General features: G+C 38.1%; 1 protein-coding gene and 1 long non-coding RNA gene across 7 annotated transcripts in view; both read right to left on the bottom strand.

The window, feature by feature from the left end:
* Positions 1-14,267, bottom strand: part of MCU (mitochondrial calcium uniporter) — a 201,092-nt gene that overhangs the window by 151,555 nt on the left and 35,270 nt on the right. The window lies entirely within an intron of this gene.
* On the bottom strand, positions 5,321-9,242 carry LOC123380808. The gene is made up of 2 exons (XR_006587013.1): positions 6,425-9,242; positions 5,321-6,201 (listed from the first exon to the last, which is right to left on the bottom strand). It is a non-coding gene; the product is annotated as an uncharacterized LOC123380808 (long non-coding RNA).

The raw sequence follows: 14,267 nt of genomic DNA, 5'->3' as shown, positions 1-14,267 counted from the left end.
AAAAGAACTTCAAACAGAAGTAAAACAAAGAACATAAAAAGAAGTAAAGAAGTAAAGAAGTAAAACATAGAACAAAGGTCATTTTCAAGCCTAATTAGTCTCAAATTCTATCATGCATATACCAAATCTTCCATGATTTCTTCGTAGCTACTCTTCCATGAAGAACATCCAATAATACCACCCCTCTAGGTGATAATGCAAAATGAATTTTTTTTATGACTTGAGCCAAAATCAAGAGTCAGATGCTCTACCAAATGAGCCACCCAGATGCCCCTGCAAAATGAATTTTTATTTTTTTTAAAGTTTCTTTCATTTGCTTTTAAGTTCATAGTATGGTAATTTACATCATAAAGCTTACACCATAAACAAAAAGTGCTTTCAATGATTAGAACAATGCCTGATAACACAGTTGGTACTCAGTATTAAGTATCTGCTGAATGAATAAAGGAATTATAGTTAAGAAATTATAATTAATTATAGTTAAGTTTATCATCTCCCCCTCATAAAATGCTTGTATTACAGTGGCTCTAGAATCCTTTCTGTAGCCTGCTAATCACTAGACAAAGCCATAAATACAACGTGTTGTCCAAATGGCACACTCCCTCTCTGCCTCCCTTACCACCTCCAACATACATACCCATTTGATCCCCAAACCAAATTTAAGGTACTTATTTCCCTCCCTTTCCCTGACTTCCTGCCTTGAATAAAATACTCAATAGAATTTATAGCTTTGCACTCACTAAAAATCAGCTCAGAAGTTGCCCGAAGAGCACATGGAAGTATATGTAACTACATCTAACTACATCTTCAAGAGAAAGATCTTTCCTAACTTGCGTTCTGTGGTGTAGGATAAAAATAAAACCCTACAATTTATCCATAGTCCAAGTCCTGCCCATGGGCAACATATTCTTTTGAAATTAATGGCTCTTAAAAAAAAATGCCTCTTCATTATTAGACATAGCTATATGTGTGGAAGTTGTTGGGCAAAATGCACATCTGATTTACCTTTCACTATGTCCTATGTGAACTTTACTAAGTTCAGTTCTCACCCAGTCACCCTGGTCAATGAACAGGCAAGCACTTAATGAACCCATGAAAACCAGGATTACTAGTTTATAAACAAAAACATTAACCAGTGGTGACCAATAGTTTGCCACTGAAAGAACCATATTATTTACCGTGAGCATTATTTACTTAACCAAAGATCTAGAAATCTACAATATGACTGAAATGTATATAAAAGAGCTGAGAATCTCTGAGGAAAAAACACTGTCAGGTAATACAACCAAGTATAAATAAAATAAAACTGCAAGTCTGAAGAACCCCTATGATGACAAAGATGGGTAGAGTACACAGAAAAAATAGGAACAAGGGGAATCTAAAAGACTTATCCAATAGAAGCTTAAGATGCAAATAATCTGCAAGCCACAGTCAACTTGGAAGCATGGCACAGGCAAGGCCAACAGCAGTGACACTGGCCACAGGGGAAACGAATACCCCCTCTCACAGTACAGATGCCTCTTCGTACATCTTCTGCTTTCAAAACACCTTCCACTTTCAAAAGAAGACTGTTTCTATATGTTTATCCTTCACAGTGAATGTCTTTAAAATCACAGGGGCATATTTTTGACACAATTTACTTATGCCTATTGAAACCTATATTTAGTCATGGTCAATTAAATGCTACTTTCCCAAAAGTTCAATTAATTACTAAACTCATTAACTGTTGTATCTGAAAGGGGAGAAGATTCTTAACTGTGTTTACAATTAAATATATGAATAAGTGCATTAATATTTTATTAACAACTATTGAAGTATGTTGCAATAGCCTACATGATGCCAAATATAGCTAGAATCTTTTTCTACATCCACTAAGTCCTTGCCTATTAGATCTAGAAGCCCTTCTCTAGGAACCATGCTGTCATCTCCCCACTGACACAACGGGATTAAAGGATCTGTCCTGACAGTTCATTTAAGAGATACAACCACACCTAACAGCGCATGCTGGCTGCCCAGCAAAGGAGCAAATGACTCATGGTACCTGTTGGTTTGAACTCACCCTGGTATTACACTAGCTTTAATGACCTCACTGGAGTTAAGTTGAGTAACACGTAAAATAAACAAGTAACACGTAAAGAAAACAAGTAACATGTAAAATAAACAAAGATATAGAAGTCAGAAGTCAGAGAGAAATGCAGAACTAAAAGTCACAATTCTGAAGCTTGGTTATTCAAGAAATTCCAAAACAAAAAAACCAAAAAACTCCTGATAAATAAGAAGTTTTGTTTTGGGAAAACCATTCCTTTGGTGGGGAAGAGTGGTGGGAACCATTCCTAATCGGATATTCTGTCAGTTTACTGGTACTATCAGCCACAAACTATGGAGTTTCCTATTTTGTGGTAATGAAAGAGGAAGCCTCACACTAGAAGGGAAAGATCATGATGAAAAAACTCTTCCAGGTGGCCACAGAACAGTAAGCAAGAGAGTTGTTATTAATTGATATACAGCAAAGTAAAAAAACACTGACAGTACCAAAGCAGAGTAACAGTAAAAGTCTTCACTGGCTAACGTCATATAATAATCCCACTTTAAGGGGAAAGGTTGTTTAAGAACAACCACATAACCCCAAGCCCTACACCCACAAAAAGACAACAGGAACATAAGAGGTTGGCTTTCTATAAGGGCACCTGGGTGGCTCAGCTGGTTAAGTGTCCAACTCTTGGTTCTGGCTCAGGTCACGATCTCACAGTTCGTGTGTTCAAGCCCCGCATTTAGCTCTGTGCTGGCAGTGCGGAGCCTGCTTGGATTCTCTCTCTCTCTCTCTCTCTCTCTCTCTCTGCCCCTCTGCTGTTCTCTCTCTCTCTCTCTCTTTCAAAAGAAACATATATATATATATATATATGTTATATATATGTGTATATATATATGTTATAACATGTGTATATACACATGTTATATACACATGTTATAACATATATATATACACACATATATATAACATGTGTATACATATGTGTATATATATGTTACAACATATATATATGTGTTATATATATATATATATGTGTATATATATATATATATATAAAGAAGAAGTTGGCTTTCCTTAAAATGGAAAACTCTTCTCTATTTCATAAACAGAGAAGCTTGGAGGATTGCTGCAAGGAAGGCTATTAAAATGCTACATTCACCTAGAACTGCAATTCTCCTTAGTTAAAATTCAACACACACACACACACACACACACACACACACACACACACACACAGAGTCTAACTTTAATCACTCTTCCAGTTCCCAACACTTAGACTTTTTTTAAAAAAATACAATTTAATAAGAATCAAATTATTCGAAGCATAATTCCAAATGTTATTTTAAAAGTGTATAAAAGGGAATGGTCTACCTCAATTCTGAATATAAACTTCACTGCAGTGCATACTGGACATTCCACCCTTCTCTTTTTTGGCAATTAGTTGACTGCTCACTGGTAGTCAAAAAGGTTTTAAGGTAAAGTACACCTCGATACTCCAACTTATAGTTCCTACTTCAGTAATTTCATTATAATGTCTTGTGCATCTAACCACATGCAGCACATCACTGTGACATGACATGCAAACCTAAGGGTAAGTATACACATTGCTTACCTTCTTCTTCTTTTAAAAAAATTTTTAATGTTTATTTTTGAGGTATAGAGAGAAACAGAGCACAAGTGGGGGAAGGGCAGAGAGAAAGGGAGACACAAAATCTGAAGCATGCTCCAGGCTCTAAGCTGTCAACACAGAGCCCGACATGGGGCTCAAACCCACAAACTGTGAGATCATGACCTGAGCTGAAGTTGGACGCTTAACGGAATGAGCCACCCAGGCGCCCCTACATAGCACTTACTTTCTAATACTAAACACACTTTTGGCTCTAGCTGAATACAAAACTGAAACCCAAGGGACAGTTGGGAACCGGGAGCCTGCTTTGGATTCTGTGTCTCCCTCTCTGCCCCTCCCCCACTTGTGTGCCCATGTACTCTCTCACTTTCTCTCTCAAAAGTAAATAGACATTAAAAAACAAAAACAAAAAACAAAGATGAAACACAAGAGCTGGAGCCTTAAAAAATGAATAGCACTTTGTCCAGTAGAAAGGGTCAGGAGGATACCTCGCAAAAGCAGTGAACAAAGAACCATAAGGCATGTCTCAGGAAACTAGCCCAGCAAAAAGCCTAGGTTGCAAAAAGATAAGAGGAAAAAGGAAGAACCTGGAAGAATAGACTGGGTGCAAACCATAAAGGACTTTTAATCCCAAAATATAGGGATTTTAAGCTTTATTCTCCAGGCAACAGGCAGCAAAGGATTTTAAGCAAAAGAATGACCACTAAAAACCATGTGCCAAATACAGAATTTCCACAGATAAGAAATTCTAAGTTTCACATAACATTTCCTTATGTTATTTATAACCCTTAACTATTGAAAGATGAGGCTAGGATGTCAACATCATGGTTATCAGTACTCAGCATTTCCTTTTTCAAGATAATTAAGAATCCACATTTCCTTGCTTAGCATAAGCTTTCTAAAAAGGCTTTGTCTTTTTTGCCCCATTTTATCTAAAACAAACAGCACAAACCAGAGGAAAAAGTAGTCTTTTCTATGGTTGCTCAATCCAAAAGCTAAACCCGGCATGTAAGGTACACATTACTATGGAAGACTGAATCTACCCCTCACTCCACGAGGCTATTTTTGATTTGTTGGTCGTGTAACTAAGGAGGGATGAGTGGGAGGAATTTCTCAGTGCCCCCAGGGTACTTATTCATATAACTTCATGCCAATTCCACTTCTATCTTCCTCAAATAAACTTTCTGATTACTATAATTACAAGCTTTATTCCATCACCAGAACTAGAAAGCTTTTCCAGTGGTTTTTATTTGTAGTGATTTTAACTCTGTCCCCAGTTCCAGTGGAGGCTTTCTCATTGTTTTAAGTCATTACAGGATTTCTCCAGCAGCACTAACTCCTAGAAGCCTGCAAGTCCAACTACTAAAGTAACAACTGTACCTAAAGATAACCGCTGTCCCTGCCACTGCTCATCACTACTCCTATGCCCACTGAAAGTCAGAGAATGAGGAGTTGCCAGGGATGCAATCAACAGCTTGCTGCACCTGTACATAGGGACAGCCCACTCCTGAAATTCAGGTCCAAAAAAAGGGGAAACTGACAACTTTCCTCCTAAGGAATTCACATGGGGCAGCTTTCCGTATCTTCTCAAGTTCTAAAATAGCAATCTCTCACAATTAGGTTATGCGCCCTTTGAGGTCTAAGGCCAAGGCCTAGCAATGCGAGCCTTCTACATGGAAGGTTGGTTCTTTTTTTTTTTTTTTTTTTTAAGTATTGCTTGAGTTGAGGTTTCTGCACATCTGTTTTATCACTTACGTTTCTATACTGCTCTAACAGAAAGTTCCTGCTATTACATTAGTGATCAGTCTTAATTTGTTCTCTTACCTCCAAGACACAGTTCCACCTTAACACCTCCGAGAGTGCAAACTCATGACTGAAGAGTATCAACTACACCACTTCTATGGTACCAACAGAAGAATTTCTGAAGTTTGGAGAAAGCGAGTTAGGAGTTATTTTCAAGAAAAACGTGTGTGCCCACTTAGAGTATAATCCACAAGTCATCATATGACCTACACACTTGACTAACAAGACTAAGAAGCTTTGAGTGACACTGCAGCAAATATAAACAAGTTCTTGTAGAAACCTATTATAAACACCGAGAGCAACCAGTCTGGGACGGCTCTCTGACCACGTGCCAACAGAACCATTTCTCCCCACACTACTGTCTGAAATACTGAATAGCTTCATGTCGACATCAAGCAATAATATCCAAGATTGTCCACCATTTACAGTGGTGGGCTCTATCAAGCTAAGGCAAAGGAAGGATAGTAATAAAACTCTTCAATGACAAGTGTTACAGATTTTAAAAGGAGATGAGAGAACTATAGCATTTAAATCATTAGAACCCGAAGCTAAAATTCACTGATTGATAACAATGGGGCGAGTAGGTCTGGCTCAGAGTTTTTGTTTACAACCTGTTTACTCATGCAGCTTAGCAACATTTCTCCTGAACATCTCCAGGAAGCAAATGTTGGCTATAATCCTTCTTTCCCAACAAGCATAAAGGGCCAACCGTTGTCTCTGGGGGATAAAATAAAACCATCTGAGGGAAAACAAAAAATGTCTGGGTTAGAAAGAAATATTTTCCTAAGAGAATGCAACAATTTTTTCCGCTCTCACTTCCTTGTAGAACTGAGAGTCTTTGTGAGTACAGGGGTACTAACTAGGCAGCAGTACTTAATGTGTGTGTGTGGGGGGGGGGGGGGAGAAAATGAATCAGAGAAATTAGTCAGAATCTTACTTTTTAGTTATCTAATAATACAAACCTGGGGCTGGAGGTAAATCTGAGGATGTAGAATAATCTGACAAAGCCCAACTAAATTTCATTGTCACCATCCAGAGAACTACTAAAAGGAATATAGGCAAATATTAAGCAAAGCACTCTTCCAAAAGCACAAGATATTCATATATCCAACCTCCATTTGTATACACATCTCTCAATACATGCAAAGGGCTATAAACACAAAAAATGTGTATATTAATTCACTGTTATTTTTTAATTTTCTAGAATTAAAGTATGAAACTATGTTGATATGCAAAACAAGAATATTTCTTTACCACTTTGCCCCCCCCCTTTTTTAAATAGACTAGTATATACTCAATGTAAAAACTAAAATTAAACACAGATATACGTGACATGGAATGTGACAGTCCCCTGCAATCTCATCCTTCAGGGACAACCACTATCAACAGTTTAGACCCCAGTGGCCTACAATGCTCTATAATTACCAAACCTCAGGGCTGAAGAGCTACAAAGATAATAGGTATAACAGCATCTTCTCCATCCCCACTCTCCTAAAAGTACTAAAACACTTTTTACAATGTCCCTGACAAATGTTTCGCCAGACTCGACTTGAACAAATCCTTAGACTAGGACCTGATTACCTGAGTGGCTATTGTCTTGCTGTCAGATCATCCCAGTTTCTGTCTTGAATATATCTGTTTTTAAGTGTGCACCCATAAAATCAGGTACCCAGAAATGAACACAGTAGTCTGAAACAATCATAGTACTTATTCTGGACACTATGCTTCTATTAACAGAGCCCAAATTACACTGTGGACTCACATTGAACATGCACCACCACTCCACTCCCACCCCCAGGATTTTTCATGTTATCTACTGTTAAACTACATCACAATCATCTACAGTAACACTTTTTAAAATTTTTTTAATGTTTATTTATTTCTGAGACAGAGAGCATGAGTGGGGGAGGGGCAGAGAGAGAGGGAAACACAGAATCCGAAGCAGGCTCCAGGCTCCGAGCTGTCAGCACAGAGCCCGACGCAGGGCTCAAACTCAAAAACCATGAGATCATGACCTGGGCCGAAGTCAGTCACTCAACTGACTGAGCCACCCAGGTGCGCCAGTAACACTTATTTTTAGAATCATATGTAGAACTTTGTGCTTATCAATATTCAATAAAGCTTGATTGGTTTAGTCCATTTCAGTCTAAAATAACTATTTTCAATCTCTGTTCTGAAAAAATAACACATTAACTATACAACTTATCATTGCCAGCTTCAAGTCATGTATGGATTTGCAAAGCAAATCATCGATATTTCATCCACGTTATTAATAAAAATGTTGCGTGCTGAAATATGACTCAACTTATAAAAAGAACTGAAATTCTGAGATATGCTACAACATGGATGGACCTTGAGAACACCTTGCTTAGTGAAATAAGCCAAACACAGAAGAACAAATATTGTATGATTACTCTTATATGAGGCACCTAGAATAGAAAAATTCATAGAGACAGAAGGAAGACTAGAGGTTACTAAGGGCTGCGAGGAGAGAAAGTTATTGTTTAACTGGCACAGAGTATTCTGGGAGATGATGAAAAAGTTTTAGGTATAGTAGTAATGGGTTAGCGGTGATGGTTACACAACACTGTGAATATATTTAATGCTACTGAATTATATACTTACAAATGGTTCAAATAAATACTATGTTATGTTTATCTTACCACAATAAAGAAAAAAAGGAATGAATTATTGACACATGCTGACAGAAAAGAAGCCAATTTCAAAAGGTTACATACCTACTATAGAATTCCATTCATTTAACATTACTGAAATGACAAACCTATAGAAATGGAGAACAGATTAGTTGTTGCCAGTGGTTAGAGACTGGGGAGAGAAATGATGAATGTAGTTGTAAGAGGACAAGAAGAAGGATCCCTGTGGTAACAGACTTGTTCTGTATCTTGACTGTGGTGTTGGAGACAGAAGCCAACACATGTAACAAAATTGCACAGAATGAAATACACACACACACACACACACACACACACACACACACACACACAATCAATCAATCAATCAATCAATAAGCAGAAGTAAAACCGAGAAAATCTAATACAATCTGTAGGAGCACCTGGCTGCTTCAGTCAGTAGAGCATGCGGCTCTTGACCTCTGGGGTAGTGAGTTCAAGCCTCATGTTGGGTGTAGAGATATACTTAAATATACCAGAATTTTTTTTTATGTGAATTTTATCAATGTCAATATCCTGTGATAGTGTCCTATAGTTTCACAAAATGTTACCAATGGCTAAAGGGCACACTGGATCTTACTGCATTATTTCTTTCAATTGCATGTGAGTCTATACAATTACCTCAAAATTAAAAGTTTAATTAAAAAAAATTTTTTTAATGCTAAACAAAAGATGGCAAAGCATAGTGTCTGCCTATTACTATCATTTTCCCACTGTCTCCTGTTAATGTGTCACTCTATCCCACTATTAAACATGCATTCTTTTTATTTGAATGCTATAGTTATTTACCTAGCTCTAAGTCCATTTAATTGGGAGATGTAAAATCCTCATTTCCCCTCCACCTGTTTGCAAGGAAATTATTTTAAGCCTAGTTAAATATCCAGTACTTTAAATTTTTTTAAAAATATCTTAGTAACTATTTATACACTCAAAGCACAGCGCTGTCCAAAACTTCCAACAGAATTATGTAAGCTACATATATAAAGTTTATTTATTTATTTTGAGAGAGAGAGAGAGAGAGAGAGAGAGAGCAAATGCACATGTGAACAAATGGGGGAGGGGCAGGAAGAGAGGGAGAGAGAGAATCCCAAGCAGGCTCCATACCGTGACTCGAACTCACAAACTGTGAGATCATGACCTGAGCCAAGATCAAGAGTTGGACACTTAACTGACTGAGTCACTAAGGTGTCCCCATATATGTAATTTTAAATAGTCAAGTAGCCACCTTAATAAACAATTTTTAAAGGTAAAATTAATTTTAATAACATATTTTTATTTAACACATGTCCAAAATATTATTTCAACAGGTAAATAATCTGACATGTAATTTATGATGAGGAGAACAAGGCAAGAGAATGGTAGCTAAAATTAAATCTCCTTATGATCCGCAGCTCACTGATAAATCCCTAAGGCGTGCAGAGTGTGACTTCACTTAAGGAACGAACCATGGCTGCCTTAATGTTGGTGTTTCATTAAAGACTAAAAACAACCTCATCTGCACAAATAGCCAGATCTTCAAGGTCCAGCAGACTCTACTTTCAACAAACAGAAATTGCTTAGAAACTTATGTTATGTCTGCCCCCTTCCCTCCACAAACCTGAAGTATGCAACCAGTCACTCCTCACAATCTCAGTACAGCTCTTTCTGCCCCTGGGTCCTGTCCCTGTGCTATAATAAAAGTACCTTTTTACCCATAGAATGTCTCAAGAACTTTTCCTTGATCACTGCACTCAGTGGCCTCCCATCATTTACAGTTCCAGCGCATGTCGATTTGAACTAGGCACATTTCAGGTCACCTGTGGCTAGTGGCTACTATATGAGCACGGATACAGCATTTCACTCAACTCCTACTATCACATCTTATTTTGAAAAAGGTTTACAATGTTTAAAACCCTCTTTGAGGGGCGCCTGGGTGGCTCAGTCAGTTAAGCGTCCGACTTTGGCTCAGGTCATGATCTCATGGTTCGTGGGTTCGAGCCTTGCGTTGGGCTCTGTGGTGACAGCGAAGAGCCTGGAACCTGTTTCAGATTCTGTGTCTCCCTCTCTCTCTGCCCCTCCCCCACTCACGCTCTGTCTCTGTCTCAAAAATAAATAAACATTAAAAAAAAATGAATCATCTATTCTTGAATCCTGCCTATATCATTGGTCTTTCTTTCAACAACAAATGTACTTTCTCCTCTTTTTCACAAGACCCATCTTCAATTTGCCAGTCCTATACTTCTCTTGTTTTCTAAGGTTTCTCAAAGACCACAAATAATCTCATATATACAAAAAGTTCTGAGTACCATGTACTTTTTTTTTTTTTCTGGGATAATTCTATGCTCCCTTGTAGGTTCTTCTCCTTCCCAGACTTAGACTATCCTTTATTGGTGTCATTTTTCATCCTTCAAGTCAAAAGAGGTTCTTCACTGGAAATGTGAACAGGAGGCAAGCTGTGCTCTCATGGCCATCTGTTTTATCACCATTAAATAAGAGTAGCAAGCCTATCCTTACCTATTCCCATCAGTCCACAGTTTTAAAATATGTTTTTGTTGTCTCAGTAACTTTAGAAGCCTCATCACACTTTTTAAAAACTTTTTTGAATATTTATTTTTGAAAGAGAAAGAGAGACAGACTGTGAGTGGGGGAGGGGCAGCATGAGAGGGAGACACAGAATCCGAGGCAGGCTCCGGGCTCTGAGCTGTCAGCACACAGCTGATGCAGGGCTCAAACTCACCAACTGTGAGATCATGACCTGAGCCGAAGTCAGACACTTAACCGACTGAGCCACCCAGGCTCCCCAAAGCCTCATCTCATTTTAAGCTCATTCTGCTAATACTCCAAGGTCACTCTTGAGTGTATATATATCCTCTTCACTGGCCTTCTGTAAATGTCTGTTTTAGATCTGAGTAAAGCAAAGAATCTCTTTTGCAGCATGCATCGGTCTTTAAAGGACCCTCCTCTGGTTCTTACTCATAATTTCCAATTAACATTGTCATCATGTGCTTTTAAGGGTTTTCTTTCCTTCTTGAACCACATTCCCACAGTAAGTCTCTATTCACAGATAACCATTTCTTTTTTAATTTTTTAAATGTAACTTCCAAAGTAATTTCTAAATTTTCTTCAACAAGCATATTTTACCATTATAATAAAAAATTAAGGGGTGCCAGGGTGGCTCAGTGGGTGAAGCATCTGCCTCGCGATTTCAGCTCTAGTCATGATCTCATGGTTTGTGAGTTCAAGCCCGAGCTGACAGTGCAGAATCTGCTTGGAATTCTCTCTCTGCATCCCCGCTTTCTCTTTCAAAATAAATTTTAAAAAATAAACTTAAAAATGTTCTTAAGTTTAAAAAATAGGTCCCAGGTTGCTTTATTTACCTTCTGTGAAATTACATTTTCAGAAAGGCTTGTCAATATTGAGTAGTTGCTCCAATTTAAGCTAAATGAGACTATTTAAATTCACCTTTCACCCAATATATATATTATATATATGTATATATATATACATGTATTATATATTATATAATGTATTATATATTATATATAATGTATTATATATATTATATATAATACATGTATTATATTATATATAATATATATACACACAAATATATATACATATATATGTGTATATATGCGTGTGTGTGTGTGTGTGTGTGTGTGTGTGTGTATATATATATATATGAAACATATATTGTTTCACCAGGTAAAATTGACTGAGTGCCTATGAAGCACTAGCCTATATATACTTTTCATACATTATCTCATTTTATCTTTTCTTTCAAGTTGATTTATTTTGAGAGAGAGAGATGCCAGAGGGACAGAAAGAGAGGGAGAGAGAATCCCAAGCAAGCTCCACGCTGTCAGCACAGAGCCCAGTGCAGAGCTCGAACTCACAAACTGTGAGATCATGACCTGAGCCAAAACCAAGAGTTGGACGCTTAACTGAGCCACCCAGACACATCAATTTCATTTTATCTTTACCACAATCTTTCAAGGTAGACTTTATCCATCTCATTTTAAAGATGAGAAGACTGATGTTTCAAGAGATTAAGGTGGGGGTGCCTGGGTGGCTCAGTCAGTTAAGCATCTGACTTCAGCTCAGGCATGATCTCACAGTCTGTGAGTTCAAGCCTCACGTTGGGCTCTGAGCTGACAGCTCGGAACCTGGAGCCTGCTTCTGATTCTGTGTGTGTGTGTGTGTGTGTCTCTTTGTCTCTCTGCCCCTCCCCCGCTCATGCTCTGTCTCTCTCTGTCTCAAAAATAAATAAAAAAAGAGAGAGAGAGAGAGATAAAGGCGGTTCGTTCAAGGTCACCCAAGGAGGAAATGGTACATTTTGAAACCTAGTCTGGCACCAAAGCCTGTGCTCTTTTCAACTCTTTCTACCTTTCTCTCAGCACTCCTTATAGATTCTATTTTAGTTTTCCATTTAATATCAATAAATTTAAAATTAATAAAGAGTATAAATGCTCTTACCAAAAGATTACATCCATATTAAACCCACTAAATGTAAGGAAAAAAATCAAAAGAGCAATTTTGGTCTCATGGAAGCTCCCTCCTATAATTTAATCGAGCTAAGAATATATTTAACAGTAGCCTTCATTTGACTAAAAAACATGGCACATATGACAGCTACGTAAACCCTTCTCACTATCCAGTTAAACCAGTTATGAATTCTTTGAATGCCCAAATTCCTTTTGAGGGAGGGTAAAACAAATATATAATTTAAATGCTATGTGCAAAACCTTGCAATACTAGGTACAAATATTTCTTAAAACCTGGTGAGAGAGAGTGCTTAAGGAGTGTTCCAGAAGCCAACAGCCTTTGTTCGACACATTTAGTAGCTGTGGTTTTCCTGCTCAATCAGATTTCCATAGGAATTAAAGGGATTTAATTCCATTTACCAGATCCCATCACATTTGATCTATATTAGTAGCCCTTTGCAATTTCTTCCACTTATCTGTCTTCATACATCAACAACTTCCATTTCAATTTTTTAACAACATGACTTTTACTCCCTTTATGACCAATACTTAAAAAAACTAAAGGATACTGAAAAGGGCACATGACTGCCTTCTTTGGAAAAAAAACTCTCTGAGGGGTGCCTGGGTGGCTCAGTCAGTTAAGCGTCCGACTTCGGCTCAGGTCATGATCTCACAGTTTGTGAGTTCGAGCCCATGTCGGACTCTGTGCTGACAGCTCAGAGCCTGGAGCCTGCTTCGGATTCTGTGTCTCCCTCTCTCTGCCCCTTCCCTGCTTGTTCTCTCTCTCTCTCAAGAATAAACAAACATTAAAAAAAAAGACTCTGAGTTATCAATCTGAAAAATGAATGAATGATAGATTCATAATGAAATAAAGAAAAGCTTAAAAAAGATGCCTCAACTCTTACAACTCAACAGAAAGACAAACAACCTGATTTAAAATGGGCTAAAGATTTGAATAGGCATTTCTCCAAAGAAGATATACAAATGACTAATAAGCACATCAAAGTATGTTTGACATCATTAGTCATTAGGAAATGCAGATTAAAACCACAATGAGTTACCACTTCACACCCACTAGGATGGCTACAATAAAAAAGACAATAACAAGTATTGGTGAGGAGCAAGGAAACTATAACCTTCATTCGTTACTGATAGGATTGTCTTTTTTAAAAATGTTTGTTTATATATTTGAGAGAGAGAGAGAGAGAGAGGAAGCAAGGGAGGGGCAGAGAGAGAGAGAGGATGGGAAGGAGAGGGAGGAAGTAACGGAGGGGCAGAGAGAGAGAGAAAGAACAGGAGGGAGAGGGAGGAAGTAAAGGAGGGGGAGGGAGGGAGGGAGGGAGGGAGGGAGAGAGAGAGAGAGAGAGAGAGAGAGAGAGAGAGAAAGTAAGGGAGGGGCAGACAGAGAGAGAGAATCCCAAGCAGGCTCAACATTGCCAGTGCAGAACCCCATGTGGGGCTCAATCTCACGACTGCCAGATCATGACCTGAGCCACCCAGGCACCCCAAGTGGTGCACTTTAAAAAATAGTTTAGCAGCCAGACGTTTAACCCACTGAGCCACCCAGGCGCCCCACATTCCTGTGGTTTTGAGATGGCAGCCAGTAGCAATTCGATTTGCAGGCTTCTCTGAACTCATGAAGTAGAAGAATG

Source organism: Felis catus, chromosome D2 (genome assembly GCF_018350175.1).
Source record: "Felis catus isolate Fca126 chromosome D2, F.catus_Fca126_mat1.0, whole genome shotgun sequence".
NCBI lineage: Eukaryota > Metazoa > Chordata > Mammalia > Carnivora > Felidae > Felis > Felis catus.
Note: the sequence above shows the minus strand (reverse complement) of the source record. Positions and strands in the feature narration are given on the sequence as shown.